Raw genomic sequence first — 19559 nt, forward strand, 5'->3', positions numbered from 1 at the left:
CTAAATGTCGCTTTGTCGCGCAACAGACTTGGTATATATATGCCCGTGTTCCCACCTCTTAAGTTTCTAACCGTTGCAACACTTAACAGTGCTTGACTAGCATTCATTTCCTAGCAAAAACGCTTCTGCCTTTAGAAACCCCCAGAACACGTCTCTTAAGGACTGGGCGCAGGGTCAGGTGGAGGGCGAGTGCAAAGGGACACCCGGCAATAAAGTGCAGAGTAGAGCTGAAAGGAAGACAGACACGAGGTGAGATGAAGAGGATGTTAGGGCTGCCCGGAAGGGAGAGGTTAAAAAGGAAAGGCCAAAAATGAAGAAGAAAGAGTAACCACAACAGGCAGTACCTAGATCCAGTTCTTGGTCCCAGGGGTTTGTGGCTGCTGCTGCTTTCATCTTTCTCTGCCAAAACAAAGGAAAGTGCCAAAGAGTGATTCCTGAGGACTGACAATGCAGTCTCCACCTCGCGGACTTGGTACATTTGTGTCCACTCCCTCTCCAACCCTTTACACTTGATGTCCTCGGAAGAGTAGAAAGGAACACAATTAGTGGAAAACACAAGCTGGGGAGTCAAGGGATTTGGGTTCTATTCTTGTCGTCCCTTGGTGACGACATCATTACCTTGGGTTATTCAAGCTTTCAGTGCCAGCCAGAATTCTTAGATCAATAGGAGTATATTGACCTCTCACAGAAATGTTTTCGTGGTACTGAATTCCAAATAAAGTATGTGTAGAAATGTGCTATCTCTCTAGAGTTATAAAGTAACAGCTTTGAATAATAATGTGATGATCAATACATTAAGTGTTCTATGTTAATTGGTGAGTGTTTTACTGGGATCTTTTAAAAAACACTCCCGCTATGTCTGCGGCTGTATAAACAAGTTTTTAAGTACATTCACACAGCTAAGGACAATTGTGAATCAAAGTTACCCCTGGTTTTGTTAAAATGTGAATTTCTGTATTATCAAGTGGTTTTCAAGATGTCAGTTACTTGGCTTATTTATTGTTTCGGAGGTTGAGGGAACTTTAACCTTTCTCCCATGCCTCCCTATTTCTCTAAATGCAGTGCTGATATGATCAGGCATTTTTCACCAGTTTGCGATATAAAAGAAGGTAGTTTTCACCTAGAAAGTGCTCTTTCAATTTTTTTCTATCCTCATATTTAGCCTACTGGCCATGTTTCAAATTGATACAAATCGAGGTTCCAAAATAATAATATTGGTGTCTGCCAATGCTGATATTTAAAGAATTAAAAAAGAACCTGCAAACCATATTTTACATAATTTAATCTGTAAGTCAGAATTTTCATCAGCATTTTACGGTACATCAAGTTATGAAAATTACTGAGCAAAACCACTTATTTTAGATTTCCTGTCGATAAAATGTTAAACATTTGTCGAATTATTAGATATAACATCTGTTGTTTCCATGCATTGCTTTAGCATGTGTGCTGTATATTCATTTATCCCTTGACTGTAGTTGCTTCACTTTACCAGTGCTGTAGCAGTATGACAAATTAATCTCTTTACCAAAATTGATAAGCGAAACTATACATAGAGTTATGTTTCATTACTGCATTCTGGTATCTGTTGTTGGAGAGCCCTGGTGAGCTGTAATGTCACAGTTTCTTTACTGAAAGTCAATATTCACATTTATTTTATAGCATGGTACCGTCCTAAGGTTTATAAAAATGAAATGTCATTGTAATAGATGATCTGAAGCGCTGGGTGCATATTTTCATTTTAGTGACAGACCGTCTGCTAGCCTATGAATTATAAGCCAATGTTCTTCAAGATGTTTTGGTAGCCTTCCATTTACATAGGACTGTTTATGCTATGAGAAAAATAGGATGGGTAGCACAGAGCTTGTTTCCCCAAGAGCTTGTTAGAGATTCCTCAATACCAGGTCAGGACAATAACCTTCATCTCTCTAATGCTCCTCCAGTTATATCACACTGTAGTGCATAAGACTGCAGAAGATAAGAAATGTATAAATAATGATCCCTACCTTAAGGATCATACTAGCATTTACAGAAATGATTAAAAACACATATCATTAAATTCTGTGTGTTTTAAGGGAATGAGTCTACCTACATTCAGAGACAAAATGAGCAGTAGGGCTGAGGATATTTAGGTAGGCTTTGTGGAGGGATTTAAGTGGAGCCGGCCTTGATGGACAGATAGGATTTAGATACATTTGGATAGGAGGAGAGCAATGAAAGAGGCATACCAAACAGGAAAGAGCCACAGCTCAGATGGGAGAATTGTTGCAGCTTCTTTAGAGGGCAATGATCAGTTTGAATTAACGATTGATCCATGTTTGGAAGTACTGAAAAATAAGATAGGATTGTAGAGAACTTTGAAAAGAAAGATTTCAGAGTAATAGTTAAGAAAAAGCAATTAAACAAAACCTAGCGTGATATATTCATATAAACAACAAAATTCATCAAGATATATTTTAAAACAACGAGAAAATCTTAAATTTGAAGGGAAAAGGTAAAGTATTACCATTACATGTAGTATAATTAGAACAATTAACCAAGATGTCAGAGATCCCTATAATGGTCAAAATGCCCACAAGTATGAATGAACTTTAGAAGAATTTAATAAGAACTGGCAAGGATAGTCACCATGGACATTAACAAATTGGATAAGCAGAATGGAGGGAAAGACAGTAGAATATAGTAGTTAGATGTATGCACTGGGTTCTAAGCCCAGCCCTGCCCATTACCAACTCTGAGACTTTAGGCAGATTACCTAATCTTTGTGACTGACTGCTTTCATTTATAAAATGGGGATGGTAATAGTACCTACCTTTGGGACTGAACATTGCTGATTGAAGGCATCTCTCCACTCTTTAATTTTTTGAAGCCTGGCAGTATACATACTAATTTGGGTAGGAATCCTTTGATCTAGAGAGGCTTTCCATTTCTGAGAAAGAAAATTTTGCAGTGGGTATCCTTTGAGCCAGATAGGCCTGCTCGTCTCAATAAGCCCTTCTCTAAGAGATAATTGCCTAATTTTTTTTCTCTCTACATTTCTATTCAGCTCAGTCCTGAAAGAATGTGTAGGATCTTGAACTGCTCTGTAGCTATGCCATGTTTGTAAGCAAGTAGTCTGTGATACTGTTTTTTGGTTGGAAGAGGGCTTTCAGGCTTCCCTGTTATATTTGATTTGTAAACAGGTTCTGTTACTGTTTAAATATTTCTCATTATCAGAAATATATCTTACATCATAGCCCAGTGCATAAACATAAACTCACATGTACATGCATGCATATAAGTGTCATGAAACTGTATTTACCCTTACCATATACGATACTCTGCTGTTTCTAGTCCATTCTGTCCCTTTCAAAAAAAAAAAATGCTAGTTATGACTCACTAGAATGTCAAAGCGCACTAATGGTTTGAAATTTTAGTCTGAAAACCTGCTTTTTTATCTCTTATGGTAGGGATCCCCATCCCCGGGCTGTGGACCAGTAAGGTCCTGTTAGGAACTGGGCTGCACAGCAGGAGTTGAGTGGAGGGCCAGGGAGCAAACAAAGCTTCATCTGTATTTGCAGTGCTCTCCAGCATTAGCATCACCACCTCAGTTCTACCTCAGATCATCAGGCATTAGGTTCTCATAAGTTCCTCATGCCAAAAAGGCCAGGGACTACTGTCTTATGGTGTGTTGAAGAGCTTATTCTATTTTAGAAATGTCTGAGAGAAAGGATGAATCTTAGCATCAGGAAGACTTAATTCTTGTATAAACTGTGCAGAGAGGTGAAGAGGAAGGAGATAGATACCTAAGACCAAAGAATGCCAAGAAACTCGAGAACAAGGCTACTTGGAGTTTCCTTCCTGTAATTGCTAATAGCTGCCTGCTGAGAATTGGGTCTCCAAATGAATAGAAACAATTTCTTGACAATGGATTTAATACTCACAATTCCCTCGGTTTAGGAAAATACAGGGCATAGATTTACAATTCCTACTACTACCTTATTACTTACCTACCTATCAAGACACCTGTTCATATGCCACTTTCTCCATCAAGCCTTCTCTGACTCATTTTTGGAACAGTTTATATATATATATATATATATATATATATATATATATATATATAGTAAAGAAAGAGCATGAGCTTTGGAGTCATGGAGAACTGGGTTCAAACGTCAACTCTTCCTGTGTGATAATTTGTCAATTACTTAAGCTTAAATCTGTATGGATAAAACAGGGATAATCTTAACTTTCCTTACAGAACTGTCCTGAAGATCAAAGGAGATAACATCTGTGAAGACCATTCATTGCTTGCCAAGTAATAGACTTTTAATAAATGTTCATTTCTTTCATTCTTCTTGGTAATTACTGCGCCCCTTCAGAACATCCAAACACTTTTTTTTAAAAGACATCACTCTCTACTTCTTATTGTAGCAACATGCTTATTTTATCCACCCTACAAGATAGGCTCCTTGAGGATAGGAGTCCATTGGCCGTCCATATTTGTATAATACACAGTATTTAGCAGAAGGTGCTCCCAAAATACTTGTTGACTTACTAAAGAACATATCAGAGATAATATGGCCCTGTGAAAAAAAAACAACAACATTTAAAACTTTTACATACAAATGAATTTAGCTAATGACTGGATAAAACTTAACAATAAAAAATAATTATGCTAGGAGGGCACCGACTACTAGGATTCTAAAGATTTAGTGATAATTTATTACACCAGTGTTCAGAGGTCACTCGATAAAATGAACAAAGGATATCTAATGCCAGAAGACATTGCCAGTGTTCAGAGTTCACTTGATAAAATGAACAAAGAACATCTAATGCCAGAAGACAATGACCCATGTCTTCAAACATGGAGGAACTCAAGCAGCATAGCATGTCTGAACTCAAGTGTGAAAAAACCCTATGTGTGTGTAAATACATGTGCACATATTCAACAATGAAACCCAGCCAACTAGAAGAGAAAATTTAAAACTAAGAGTGATTAACTCTGGTGAATAATTTATTCAACAAATATTTATTAGTAGCAGACACTTTTCTGGTCATTTTTAATATATCAGTGAACAAAGCAAATAATCCATCTTGCCTTGCCTATGTGAAATTTACATTCTGGTAAAAAATGGTTTAAATATGTACCCTTACTAATACTAAGCAACTATGGAAACTAATGTTATAAACCTGAACAAAATAAATACAATGTAACCAAAAATTGTGGAGAGGGAACAGAAAGCCTACCAGTACTAATTTTTTTTTTTTTTTTGAATGGAAGGTTGGGAACACATATGGCAGTTAAAAACAAAACATAAAACTTTCTTTGCAAAAGAAAGAAAAAGGTTTGTTTAATCTCCTCCACTCTAGCACACAAAAAGTGACAGTTCCCTCAGGCTCCATCGGGAGTAGAGAAGGAGAGCAAGAGTTCAGAGATTTCTTTTCCAGGCCCAGGCCTGTGAAAAATGATGGCCAAGTGTTCTTAGCAGGACTCACAGATGGTCTGTATACCTGGTTAGCCCTCTGGAGTCTGGGAGCATCAGCATCTCCAAAAATTCATTTGTGGTCAACCAAGATGGGGAGGGAAGTCCACTGTGATTTGTGGAACTGGAAAGAATAAACCCCATGATCTGAGGGAGCATCTACCATCACTTGATTTTGCTGGCCACTGCTCTCAACTGAAACATTGCAAAAAGGCACAGGGTGTACTGGGAGATGTAAGCTCCTTACATAGCTGCAGCTATTGGCCCATATGTACCCTGGTGGCTCAGGGAGAGGTGGCCCAGTTGGCAGGTAGGAGCTCCCATCACTCAGGCAGGCTAGAGAGCAATGGGGTGATTCATCCCTGGGATCAGAACTGAACCTGAAGACTGCATGAGGTATGACTGGTGTTGCATCCAAGATGGGTTAGATACTTGTAGAGGAGATGTCTGAGTTACTTCTGATATGAAGACATGGGGATGGAAGATACAGGGACAGTGTAAACTGAGCAAGCATCTTGTTGGGGATGATGTTATAAGGAGCTGGGTAAAACCCATTCGGAAGATTTATAGTGAGGTCATAGGTCAATACCAGACCATCTATATCTCCAGCCCTTAGCTAGGCCCATCATTTTGCATAAGTTTTCCTTGATTCTGTCATTTCTTTGGACCATCATCAGCAAATTTGCAAAGCAGCAAAATATTGGAGCCGGTACTCCAGGGAGTGTCTTAACATATTTTCCATTAAAGTGGGTGATGATGTCTTCACACATTTTTATGGACTCCATCGTTGCAAAGCCAACGCCTTTGCTGATCCTGCTAGTGTCTCCAAGGATTCAAGTGGAGATAACCTGGCCAAAGGGCTTCAGTATTCCTTCCAGTTCTTGCTCATCCATTGACAGTGAGAGATTTGATATGTATACATTTATGGGTTCCTCCTGTTGTTCTGCCATCTGTATCTGTACATAACTGGCTTTCAGTTCTGTTACAGCTTTCTTTGTGGCTGAAGGACTGTCATAGTTCACAGAGCCATAGCCTTTGCATTTGTTTGTGGTCTTGTCCAGTATAGCCTTAATGGAGACAGTCGTGCCATATGACTGACACAATTTGACATGGTCCTGTTAAATAGTGCCTGGTTGCAATCCCTGGATGTAGAAGTTAGTTTTGCTCAGCTAGTCATTTCCATTACTCACACTGCTACTGTTAGGGGAACCATCGCTTGGACTAAGTGGTACCTTCTGCTGAGACAATGACACATTTGGCTTCTTTTTGTTCTTGTTACAGCAGAAGTCAAAATCCCAGGTGTGGAAGTCACTGATAGCAGCATTTCTCTTTACTATTAGAGAACTGAGAGAAAGAAGAGGGACAGGGACAGGGAAGGAAAGTAGGAGGATAGAGAAAGAGAAGGATAAGAGGAGGCTGGGGGGTGGGGAAGGAGAGAGAGGGAGCATGAGTACTAATTTTTCATGAATCATCTACCTTTACTGTCTAAAATAAAAATACTAAGAATAACCTGTTTCTGAGAGGTTTTCATAATTTCTTAACCTAGAGAGAGCTCTTTGAAAGTAATATCCGTCATGTTAAAAAATTTTTCTACCTCTTATTCTTTCGTTGTATCAAATTCAAGTAAAATTAATTACAATTAGAAAATATTTCAATTAAAATAGCATCTATTGTAGAGCAGTCAGGGTCTGACTGGAAACTGCTTCGATGATTTTCAGTGAGAGAATTTAATGCAGATGATGCCAGAGAGCTCCATGGGGACATCCAAAAAAGAACTCAGCCCAGAGCTCTGATGACCATGCTCTTATATCTCAAGAAAGAATTCACAGATAAGATGAATTTCAAGCAGGGAAGCACAAAGTGTATCGAAGTCAAAGTACACACTTAGGAGTTCAGCGAGTTGCACTGAGGATGTCTGGATTATGGGCTTTTCTTCTTGGGGGCAGAGCCTGGAGACCTGGTACTCACATAGCCTCACTGTCTCCTCCCAGTGGTCTTAGTGAGCTTGGTTTCCCATTCTTTCTTCCTTATTTGGTGCGTCTGGAACTGTCATGGCATCACATGCATGATGGGAGCTGTGGCAACTGCTATGCAGATGAGATTATAATGATATCATAATTATCCAAACAAAGGTTGGGTCTGGGTCAAAGGTGGCAGCAAGACTGGATAGAACTGATTTTGGTTTGTCTCCCCTTGCTAGGATTGAAACAGGCAAGGAGCTGAAAGTAGCCTGGAGCCACATCCTGGAGCAGAAGGGTACACCCCTAGGCTACCTTTCTTGCATTGTAGGAAATTAGTTACATAGGTAATGGAAGAGCTAAGAAGCCAAATATGGCAATGAAGTAACCTGTGATTAGTGTTAAGAATCAGAAGCCACTGAGCCCTTAGGCTGAAGAGACAAGTGAGAAAGCACTATTACCTGAAAGGGGGTGGGGGACAGGAAAAACACAACTGTTGTGAAGAATATACCTCTGGATTTTCCCTTTTGTGCCTTCCAGTCTCCCATTAATTGACCCAGATGTCAGCTAACATAGGAGCCAGGGAAATTCAGTCTACAGGGATCGAACCCCCTTTGTTGTACTTGTAGAGCGGAGGCAGAACAAGGCATCTATGCACACACCTTACATTGAATATAGAGTTCCGTATGATTTTTATGAAAGTTTTGCTACCTGTCTACCTATGTAGCTGTACAGAAGAAAAAGCCGGACATACTGTTGTGGAGGTGGAGAAGTAATTTTTCTCCTACCTTTTTAAGTTCTTCCGGTTGGACTAATCATCAAATTAACATGAAACAGATTAACAAGAGGAAATGACCAGATTTATTATGGATGTTCATAAGGAGATTGCATAAGAGTAGGAGACTCAAGGACAGATGGGGTATCTTGAGCTAAGGAGAGAGAGGAGGAGTTTGTGGTCTGGGACTTTAGTGGGAAGGAAGGCAATTCACATGGAAATGGAAAAGCAAATGTTTGATAAACGTTTGTTGAACCATCTTTAACAATGGGACACTGAGAGGCCTTGGCTCAAATGGGCCTTGCTGGGGGTTCCTCCCTGTCTATCACACACTAGTTCATATTAAACTGTAGTTATCTATGATGATATCTCTCTTCCTGGAGCAGGTCCTCTTAATTCTTTTAGGAAGTTAGGGGGATGGATGGTCTTTAGTTTTTTCTGAGTCTTTTCTTAAAAATCGCCAGCTTAAAATAATATCCCAAAAGGCATATTTTGGGGTGGCAAATTCTGCTTCCCCTTACTGTTCACCTGGTGTTTTTATTTAATAATAGTTATTTATGGTAGACTGATTTTGAGTGATCCTTGCAATTTTATTTTTGTATTTTTCTACATTGAGATTTTTTTTTTTAGTTGGATTTAAAATTTTTTTCTGCCCTAATCACTATGTTGCTCACTTGAAACTGATGTAATATTGTAGGCTAACTGTAATTGAAAGAAATTTTTTAAAATACTATTGGCAAAAAAATTAATCCACATATTTTAACAAGCTGAATTAGTAATGAACATAAGTTTAAAACTATAGTAGAATTACAAACTGTTTTCCTGTATAATCACCATGTAACGATAAGTTAACCTGCATTTGATAAGCTTTCTGAGCCTACTTAGATAAGTTTAAATTAAGTCTGAGGCTAATTAATGACACACTATATTTTCATAAGAGCATTTTCCCCATTTCATTGGTAAATATTTCTTTATAAATCTCTAAGAGATAATAGAGTCACGATGCCATTACCACAAAAAATCAATGTCATTGGGGAAAAAAGGTAGGAGGACTTTTCTAGATCAATAAAACTAAAGAGCTATAACAACTAAATGCAGCGTTTGAAGCATCATTAGATCAAAATTCAGGGAAAACAGCTCTAAAAGACATTGGGGAAATTTTAATATAGATTGTCTAGAAGATGATAAAATAGAATATTTTCTTAAGTGTAATAATGATATTTCAGTTAGGAGATGCATGTTAACATAGGGGTAGAGTATTATAAAGATAGTAGAAGGTTTTTTTTGTTTTTTGTTTGTTTTTTGTTTTTTTTTTTTTACAGAGTAAAAAGGTTTTATATTCAGAGTTAGCTAGCTGGATTCAGTTTAGATGATCCCAAGTTTGTTGGCAACATTCAAAGCTTCGTAGTTGGGAGCCATATTGAACATAGGCCGTCTTCATCAGACCTGATCGGGGTATTGACTTTGGCCATGTCAGTGTTCTAGAGCTTCTTCACAGCCTGTTTGACCTGGTGCACATTGGCCTTGACATCCACAATGAACACACGCATATTGTTGTCTTCTGTCTTCTTCATGGCCGACTTGGTAGCCGGGGGAACTTGATAATGGCATAGTGGTCAAGCTTGTCTCTGAGGGGTGCTCTTATGAGGATGTTTGGGTTGCCTTCGGATCCACAATGTCTTGGGCCATCAGAAGGTGGGTGACTTGCGTATCTTCTTTTATTGCGGCTCTAGGACGACACCTTTCAGCATTGCTTTTGTTGCTGTCAAAGCTTTGGCTTTGGCTTTGGGAGGCACCAGGGCTTCCTTCTTCACTTTTGGCTCTATCTTTATGGGAAGGATGCTTTGAACAAAAAAAATATATAGCTAAATATTCGGCATACAGACATATAGATAAGGCGAATATGGCAGTTAATGAATCCAGGTGACGGTGTACTATTATTGTCCCCTCTTTCAACTTTTCTGGCGTTTAAAATAGTACATAATAAGAAGTTGGAAAAATTCTAGACATACCCATTTGCAATAAGAATAAATGTAAACGAAATACGTTAAACAATATCTGCTCTTATGGACCGAATGTGTTCCCCCCAAACTTCATATGTTGCAGCCCTAATCCCCAGTGTGATGGTATTTGGAGATGAGGCCTTTGGGAAGTAATTAGGATTAGATGAGGTCATGAGGGTGGGATCCTCATGATAGAATCAGTACTCTTATGAGAAAGGAAAACAAAGAAATTATGTGTTCTCTCTTCCTGCACGTGTACCCAGGTACAGTTCTGGCGAGATTTCTCTTCCTGGCTGCCTTCTTGTAGAGAGCTTTCACAAGAACCGGACCCCCAAATCTCAGACTTCTAGCTTCCAGAACTGTGAGGAAATTAATTTCTGTTGTTTAAATCACCCAGTCTACAGTATTTTGTTATGGCAGTCTGAGCTAATACATCTGGGAATGACTTAATTTTCCTGAGTTACACAGAAAATCCTTAACAGCACTGTGAAGACAAGCTATGAGGTCAACTCAACAGAGAAAAGATGGGCACTTGAGTTCATTGGGCTTCTCACTGAGAGGATAGAGAATGGTATAGACTTACTTTGTCAGGAATAAAGACTCCAGATTGTCAGGATTGAGTCTGAGCTTTCTAATTTAATGTAGGGGGAGGAAGAGTGTCAGTCTTAATCCTACTTTAGCTATCCCATTTATTGTGAATATTTCAATGAAAGGCAATAGAAACAATGGCGTAGTCTACTTGCATCCTAGTATAGGGCACCAGAGGAATTCAGAATGAATCTTGCCTACTTAGTGTCCAGTGCAGGGCATTTCTTTGGCCCTTCTTGATGCCCCAAAGGACAACAAGGCTTCCTTGGAACTCGTTAGTACTTAATCTTCTTAAACCGTCTCCCTGGTGCTAAATCAGATCAACATCCACTCACCTCCCAATATGTAAATACATTGTACTGAATCATCAATAAAATTAATTTGTTGCTTTGGTATAGTAAGTAAGGGTTGGACTCTGGAATTTTGGCTCTGCCAGTAAGTAAGGGTTGGACTCTGGAATTTTGGCTCTGCCGTTTACTTCTTAAGTGGCCTCAGGCAACTGAAGCTTTCCTCAGCTCAGTTTCCATATTCTGCAATATAGGGATAGTTGTTCCCACCTCCTAGTGTTGGAAAATAAATTATCCAATTAATTTCAATAGATTAACATCACATCTAACACAGTGCCTAATAAATAATAAGCACTTAATGAATGTTAGCCATCATCATCTTAATCACGACGACCATTGCTAGGTCGATAAAAAAATCCTAGACTAAAAGTTGTTTTGGAGATGATGTCCACTAGATGGCAAGAGCTACAGGGAAATAAAATCTACATACAGGTACTGTATACTACATTTCGTCAAGAGTTTGAAAGTTATATAAAGAGACAGAACTGCAATGTTAATAAGGCAATGTGCACATATAGATATAAGCATATCTTGGCCACAAACTAAGCATTTGCTCCATAATAATTACCTAAAGCATATGTAAAACAATTACAAGTCAAAAATGTTCTGGTTTGACTCCTAGACCCCAGCAGACTCTGATGTAGAGATCAGCAGAGAAACTTTGAGAAACCCTCCTATTCTGTACGGGGTGTGGTGGTATGATGCTTGGTCAAGTTTGGCTAATAACTGGGGCTTTTGTTTTGTAGAAATTTATTCCTCTAGCTTTTGTTTTGCTGAGCAGAGTGCGATTTGGTGAGAACCCTGCTGAAGGATAGAGATTTTTGTATGCTATGGGAGGAAGGTTTTGCAGGGATAGGCAAGAAAACATGACTGACATTGGGACGGAAACTTGGTTGGAAGTGCAGAAGAGTTCAGATAGGGTTTTTAGCAAGTTTTTCTATGTGTTGAGAAATATTAACAGCACTTTTGCAATTAGACATGCTTTTCTGACATCTGAGAAAATGATCTCAAGGCAGGACAGGAACAAAATGGACAGGACATTTGAGTTACAACACTTTTTTACTTTTCTTTCTTGTCATTCTTTTCTACTGTCCCTACGTCTTCAAAAAGAAAAAAAAATCTTGTTTAAGATACCTTGATTTTATTTTTAGGGAGTTAAGGGAGAGGTTTGGGTCCATCATTAGGCTGAATTATTACACCAGTTGGAATTGAGCTTAAGAGGTAAGGTGATAAAGTTTGTGAAATGTGAAAATATTCTGTGGGAATCCTCATTAATTCCTGACCCCTGCCCCAACCCATCCTTATCTCCTTACTATCAGAGGAAGGGGACTTCTTTGTCCTATATAAGCTAACTCTCCTTTTGTCCACACACTATCAGTTATCTATTCCCTTTCATATATCTTCAATTCTTTCATTTCTGGCTCTAGTCTCTTGACATAAAAAAAATAAGTTGGAAAACAAAACCAAACTCTCCCGACACTTTGTATCTTGCGATTTCTGTCTTGTTCTTTCTTTCCTTTGCAACCAAGTATCTAGAAAGAACAGTCTCCCTTGCTTCACTTCCTCTCTTTTTCTACTCCTTCCCTGTAATCTGGTCATTTTGCCAGAACTCAACTGCAAATGCCCCCACTGAGGTTACCAGTGAACTTCATGTCAGAATCATTGGGTGGTTTTCAGCCTGAGTCTAAGCTCCATGCAACATTTGCAACTGTTAACATTAATTCAATAATTAGTGAACACCTACTATGTGTTTGACACTGTTCTGGACACTGTGATGTATAAGATGAGGTCCTGCCTCAAGGGTGTAGCCAAGTTACATCAGAGTTATCTGGCCTGGGGCCAGGGCAAGGGAGATGGTGAGCCTATCTTTGGTTGGTGGGCAGCAAGCACTTACAAAGCTGCCAACCTTTGACTAACTTTTTTGCTTGCATCACAATCTGAACTTCAGACTGCTTGCTCAAATGTTATTTTCATATTATTAATAATTCTCTTATCAACATGCTATCTTAAAATTGCTGAAAATGTGATATTTTTGGAGGAAATGACCACTCTATGCTCTCAAACTCCCACCCCTCCCCCAACTAACCTTTCTTTATATCTTCTTACAGCTTTTTTTTTCTAGTGGGGGGAACTCACAGTATTCATGTAAACAATGAAACAATATTTTTGGAGACTTGTAAGTGCTGTGAAGGAAATAGAGCAGGGCAATGTAATATTGATGCAGGACAAGGCAGACTTCCACGAGTTGGGGAAGACCAAGCCCTGCATGAGAGAAGACGGTCCTTTGGCAGAGAATGTAGAAAGAATTCAACATACAAGCCAAAGTTAGGGTCAAAAGGAAAGTGTATTAAAGAAGGGGAAAAGCGAAGACTAGAGAAAGCAAAGACAAAAACCCAAGACAATGAAAAAAAGCCCCAAGTGTGGGGGGATCCAGTTTATATATCATTCTTTAGTTCCTGTGAGTTATAAAGACTGTTTACCGTTTCCTTTGATATGGGCATATAGTGAGGAAGGGGAAGAGTCTGTAGCACGAAAGGCCTGCTGGCAGTTCCCAGCCTTTAATCCATAGGTTCCCTATGGTTTTAGCCATAGGGAATGAACGATTTTATTTGTGTAGGGCAGCCACTTAAAGACATTGTTTTTCCTGTTTCTCTTTTCACAAGTATGAGAAATGAGTTGTTAGCAATCCCAGCAGAAATATTCCTTTGTTCTGCAGGTGTCCTCCTGGCCTGCCCGCAGAGCTGATCAGTATATTGCAGTCTCTGAATGTAGTTTGATTTAACACTTTCGTTATCTTGCCTCCTCCCAAAGCACTGCTGTGGTCTAAATTTTTGGTCCCCCCACCCCCAAAATTCACATGTTGAAATCCTAACCACCAAGATGATAGTAGGAGGTGGGCCCTTTGGGATGTAATTAAGTCCAAGAGTAGAGCCCCATGAATAGGATTAGTGCACTTATAAAAGGGACCCCACAGAGATCCCCTGCCCCTTCCACCATGTAAAGACACAGTGAAAAGAAGCCTTCTGTGAATCAGGAAGTAGCTCCTCACCGGATACCCAATCTGCCAGAGCCATAGTCTTTGACTTCTCAGCCTCCAGAAATGTAAGAAATGTTTGTTGCTTACAAGCCACTGAGTTTATGGCATTTTTGTTATAGAAGCCTTATCAGACTTAAGACAAGCACCCATGGCACAAGGGAAGGGATGGAGAACTGCTTTGCATAGTGTGATCAAAGAAGGCCTCTTTGGGAAGATAGCATTTAAGCTAAGACTTAAAAAAATGAAAAAGTTAATCTTTAGAAAACTGTGTAGAAACGCCTACCAGGCAGAGGAAAGAGTAAGTGCAAAGGCACTGAAAAACTTGGGCTGTTCAAGTAACTGAAAGGAGACCCATGTGCCTAGAGCTTTTTGATATGACAGTGGTTAGAAAGGTGGATGGAAGAAATGGGCCTTGTTCTATAATATTGGGTATGTCACTAGAGCATGTTTTAAGTGCTAATAGACGTGATTTAGCAGAGAAAGGAATTGAGACACAGAAGAGGTGGGATCCATCGTACAAGTCCAGGGGTTTGTTTTCACAAGAGCAGAAACACACTAAAGCTCTTTTCCCTTAGTTTTAACAACCTCTTTGTTCCTCTTTAGTCTCCTTTTGAGACCCCCCCCCCCCTTTACTTTTGGTTGTTGGCAGGGTTCTGTCAATGACTGCCTTCTAATTATCCTCTCTGCATTTTTTTAAGACAGTTTTATCTTGATTTACTCTCTTGGGCTTCACATTCTCAACTCCAATTGTAGATAATATATTTTTAATCTCCCAAATTATATCCACCCCAGACCTGCTGACCTGATTTAGCTGCTTATTTAACACCTCCACTTGGATAGAGCCATCTTGAATTTAACGTGTGCAAAATTGGGATTCTTGAGCCCCGTTCTTCTTTCCCCATCAAAACACGACACCTGAGGGAAGGCGGCCAAGAAGGTAGACTAGGAAAGAGTGGGGTCCACCTCCTCTCGGGTCTGCATTAAAATTACAACCAAATTATAAAATAATCAACATGGAGAATCACCTGAAGTCCAGCTGATCATAACACCTACGACTGACAATATAAAGAAGGAGCCACATTGAAGCTGGTAGGAGGGGCAAAGTTATAAATCCGGCTGGACTTGCACCCGCGGGTGGCAGTGGAGCACTAGGAGGGAGAGTGAGGCTGTAGAGACCCCCCTTGAAGGAGAAACGGGTACTAGCCCCATTCAGGGGCACCCCAGCCCAGGGAAGAGGAGTTCCCACAAAATCTGTTAAAACCAGAGAGGATTCTGGTCTTCCTGGTGAGACAGAAGGAGACTGAAAACCCAGACTCCCCTTTAAATGGCCCATGCACAAGTGCGCTCTAGCCCTCGGACACTGACCCAGGGCACTGGCCAGCAGGTCAGAGGCTCAGGCAGAATTCATATGGGGAAAGACTGCACTACCTGGCACCGCAATGAAGAAACCACCATTGTACCTTAGTCAGGGCCCGCCTACAGGGCAGTCTACAAAGCTATGCCAGCTAACCTGTGCTAAACAACCCTCCCCGCCCCCAACCCCCAATTCTGAAGCAGCACCGGCTGAGGAGATTGGCCCGCCCCAACCAACCTGCCCAAGGCAGCTTGTTACCAGGCCACTGCCCTGCCTTGCCCCTTTCCAGGGCTGAACGTTCCCTGCAGGCAGCGACCTCAGCCAGGGCTGCGAGCACGTTTCGGGGACAGTTTCGGGCATATCACACTGCTGCCAACATGAGCTTGGGTGGATCACGGGGATCTGTGGGCCAGTGCCAGACAGAAGCTGTTATTACGATCTGTGACTTTTGCGGGAAAGTGGGCGGACACAGAAGTTGGAGCAAACTGAAGCTGCATTGGCCTGACAACCATCGTCTCCCTGAGACCCCACCCCACCCAACACACGAATTACCTTAGGCCCATTGACAGGCAGCTACCCCCTCCCTTCCCTTTCTGACGCTACAGGATCAGTGCAGGCAACAAACTTTGGCTAACACAGTGTGGGGAAATCAGTTGCAGGCAGACCGCTGCTGCCTGTAAGAGTTGCACTATCATGTGGGGGTATCTCAGGGGTCTGTGGGACTGCCCTAGATGGCAGCCGGTCTCACTGTGATCTGTGCCTACAGCAGGAATGCGCAGGCACAGAAGTTGCAGCAAAACTGAGGCTGTATTCGCCTGACGAGCCTTGTCTCTCTGAAATCTCATTTCACCCAAATGCACAAAGTGCCCGCGGCCCGTTGACAGGCAGCCACCCCCACCCTGCCTATTTCCAGGGTTGCACATTCTGTGCAGACAACAGACCTTGGCTAGTGCATTTAACAAATTTCAGGGAAAACAGTGGGGCAGATCACTGCTGCCAGCACGAGATACAGTATTGCTTGGGCAGATCACAGGGGTTTGTGGGCCCATCCCAGATGGCAGTAGGTCTCGCTGTTAGGTTCACCAAGGGAGGAACACACAAGGCCAAAGGGGTTAAGTAAGGTTATTGTAGCAGAGTGACAGCCATGCTGAGCTGAAGACGGCATCAGCCCTGAATGCGAGGGGACCTGAAACTTACATGGGGCTTGCGGCAGCCTTTTTCGGTGGGAATATTTCAGGCGGGTAAATTGGCAGGGAAAGGAGGAAAGTTCAGTGAAGCAAGATGAGCATGTAGCGTTGCCATCCCAGACACTGCAAGGTCCCGTTTCCACACAAGGGTAAGGGAAGAATCTAGTTACCACACTATGGGGAGGGGGGGGTAGAGATACGGCCCTCCTTGGCCTAACACCTGCAATAATACGTGGGATCCTGTGGTTCCAGAGCTTGCAGCAAATCTGGTGTTGTATAGGCCTAATGGCCCCATTCCTCACTGAGAGACCACCCCACCTAACCCACAATTTATCTGTGGCAAGCTTGTTCCCAGGCCACGCAGTCTCATTCTCTGCTTTCCTTAGGACACAAACACAACAGCCAATGACTGCTCAATTTGTGTGGCCCACACCAAGCTCATGCATCCAGGAGAAGCTTTTGGTGGCAGGCCACAAACCCATGCATACGAGCTTCAGTAATTCTTGAACAGATCTCAGGTGTTTGCAGGCCCAAGGTGGGCTGTGATCTGAGACTTGTACAGGGAGCCACAGAGACAGCTCTGGCATGTAAACTGGCACTACAGTGGTGGGTGAAATCTGCTCAATATATCCAGGTAACTCCCTGGGTTCCTGCACAGCCCAATGCGCACATCACCCAGAGGCTCTTATGGGCGACTGACGGGCAGCCTCAGGCACTGAAGAGCACTGGTCCTTCTGCTAAACTGCCTCAGGCCCAGTACTGGGAGTAACCAAACTGAGGCTTATTGCATTGTCTCTTCCACTTTTGTATAGATCCAGCATAGGCAGCAGCCATCTGCAGATCGCTTTGTAGCTCTCAGCAGGTAACCCCAAGCAATCAAAGGCAGCAGCTAACTTTGGCCTACTGCGGAGCTCCTCTCAAGGGGCCACAAAACCAATTCACCCGGAGGCTGGCACTAGACCACAACAGACCACCTTCTGACTAGCCCTGTAAGTGGTACACCCAGAGGGTGGTCTGAACAAGTACATAAACCAGCTAGGGTCAGCTCCCATATAGCAACTCATACCCTATGGGCATAGCCAATTCCCACAGTTAGTCAGCCCAAGAGTTAATCCCATTCACTGATGTACTAACACCAATAAAGTCTAAGCTACAACAAAAGATCACATGCAAGTCACAAAAAGATCATGTCAGAGCCCCTGGCACAGGTGATAAGGGAGAGTGTGTCACTGGGTCTACAGGACACCTGACACTTAAGGTCATCTGGCCAAGGCTGAGATGAAACAAATCTTCCTAACACATACAAATGAACACAGAGAGGATAATAAAATTAGAAAACAAAAAAACATGCTATAAACTAAACAACAGGAGAAAATTCCAGAAAATAAGCTAAATGAACCTACCAGAGACAGGGTTCAAGATTATGGTTGTAAGGCTGCTTTATGAAATTAGGAGGGAAATGAATGTACTCAGTGAGAACCTCAACAGAGAGATAGTAAGCATAAAAAAATAACATAGAAACCATAAAAAAAAATAATGAATACTAAAATAACTGAAATGAAGAATACACCAGATAGATTCAACAGTAGATTCGAGAGAGCAGGACACCAAATCAGAAATCTGGAAGACAAGGTAGCAGAAAACACCTAATTGGGACAGCAAAAAGGAAAAATAAAAAATAAAAAAAATGAAGATAGTTTAAGGGACCTGTGGAACAACATAAAGTGTAACAATATCTGCATCATATAGGAGTGCCAGAAGAAGATAGAGAGCAAAAGATTGGGATTCTATTTGAAGAAATAATGAAAGAAAACTTTCCTAACCTGGCAAAGGAATTAGACATACAAGTTCAGGAAGCACAAAGAGTCCCAAACCATAGGAATTCAAACGGACCCACACCAAGACACATCATAATTAAAATGCCAAAGATCAAAGACAAAGAATCTTAAAAGCAGCAAGAGAAAGGCCCATTTACTTACAAAGGTACCCCCATAAGAATATCTGCTGACTTTTCAACAAATTCTGCAGGCCAGAAGGGACTGGCAAGAAATATTCAGTTATGAAAAACGAGAATCTACAGCCATGAATACTCTACCCAGCAAGGCTTTCAGTTAAAATGGATGGTGAGATAAAGAGCTTCTCAGACAGAGAAAAGCTTCAGGAATTCATCACCAACAAGCCAGTATTACAAGAAATGTTAAAGGGACTTCTTTAAAGAAAAAAAAAAGAGTGGGGCGGGGTGGGGGGAGAGGGGGGAAGAACACATAAATACGAATAATAAAAATGGCCGTAACTATGTATCCATTTAAATGTAAATGGATTAAATGCTTCAATCAAAAGACACAAGTAGCTGAATGGATAAGAGAAACAAGACATATGCATATGGTGTCCACAAGAGAGCCACTTCAGATCAAATGACTCTTTCGGATTGAAAGTAAAAGGAGGGAAAAAGATATTTCTCACAAATAGAAATGAAAAAAAAAAAAAGCTGGGGTAGCTATACTTATATCAGACAAAATAGACTTTAAAACAAGATAAGGGAAAAGAAGGGCATTACATAATGATGAAGGAATCAATACATCAAGAGAACATAAACCTAGTAAACACATATGCACCCAACGTAGGAGCACCTACATACATAAAGCAAGTATTGACTGACATAAAAAGACAGATCAACGGTAATACACTCATAATAGGAGACTATGAGTGACACCAATGAACAGATCTTCCAGACAGAAAATCATCAAGGAAACAATGGGCCTAAAAGAGATACTAGACCAGATGGTTTTAATAGATACTTTCAGAGCATTTCATCCCGAAGCAGCAAAATATATATTCTTCTCAAGTG

General features: G+C 41.0%; 1 pseudogene; it reads right to left on the reverse strand.

Annotated features, from left to right (window-relative positions):
* Positions 1-5535: 5535 nt before the first annotated feature.
* LOC118610796 lies at positions 5536-6786 on the reverse strand (annotated as a pseudogene).
* Positions 6787-19559: the final 12773 nt, after the last annotated feature.

The sequence above is a fragment of the Rousettus aegyptiacus genome, unplaced genomic scaffold (assembly GCF_014176215.1).
Source record: "Rousettus aegyptiacus isolate mRouAeg1 unplaced genomic scaffold, mRouAeg1.p scaffold_m13_p_13, whole genome shotgun sequence".
Classification (NCBI taxonomy): domain Eukaryota; kingdom Metazoa; phylum Chordata; class Mammalia; order Chiroptera; family Pteropodidae; genus Rousettus; species Rousettus aegyptiacus.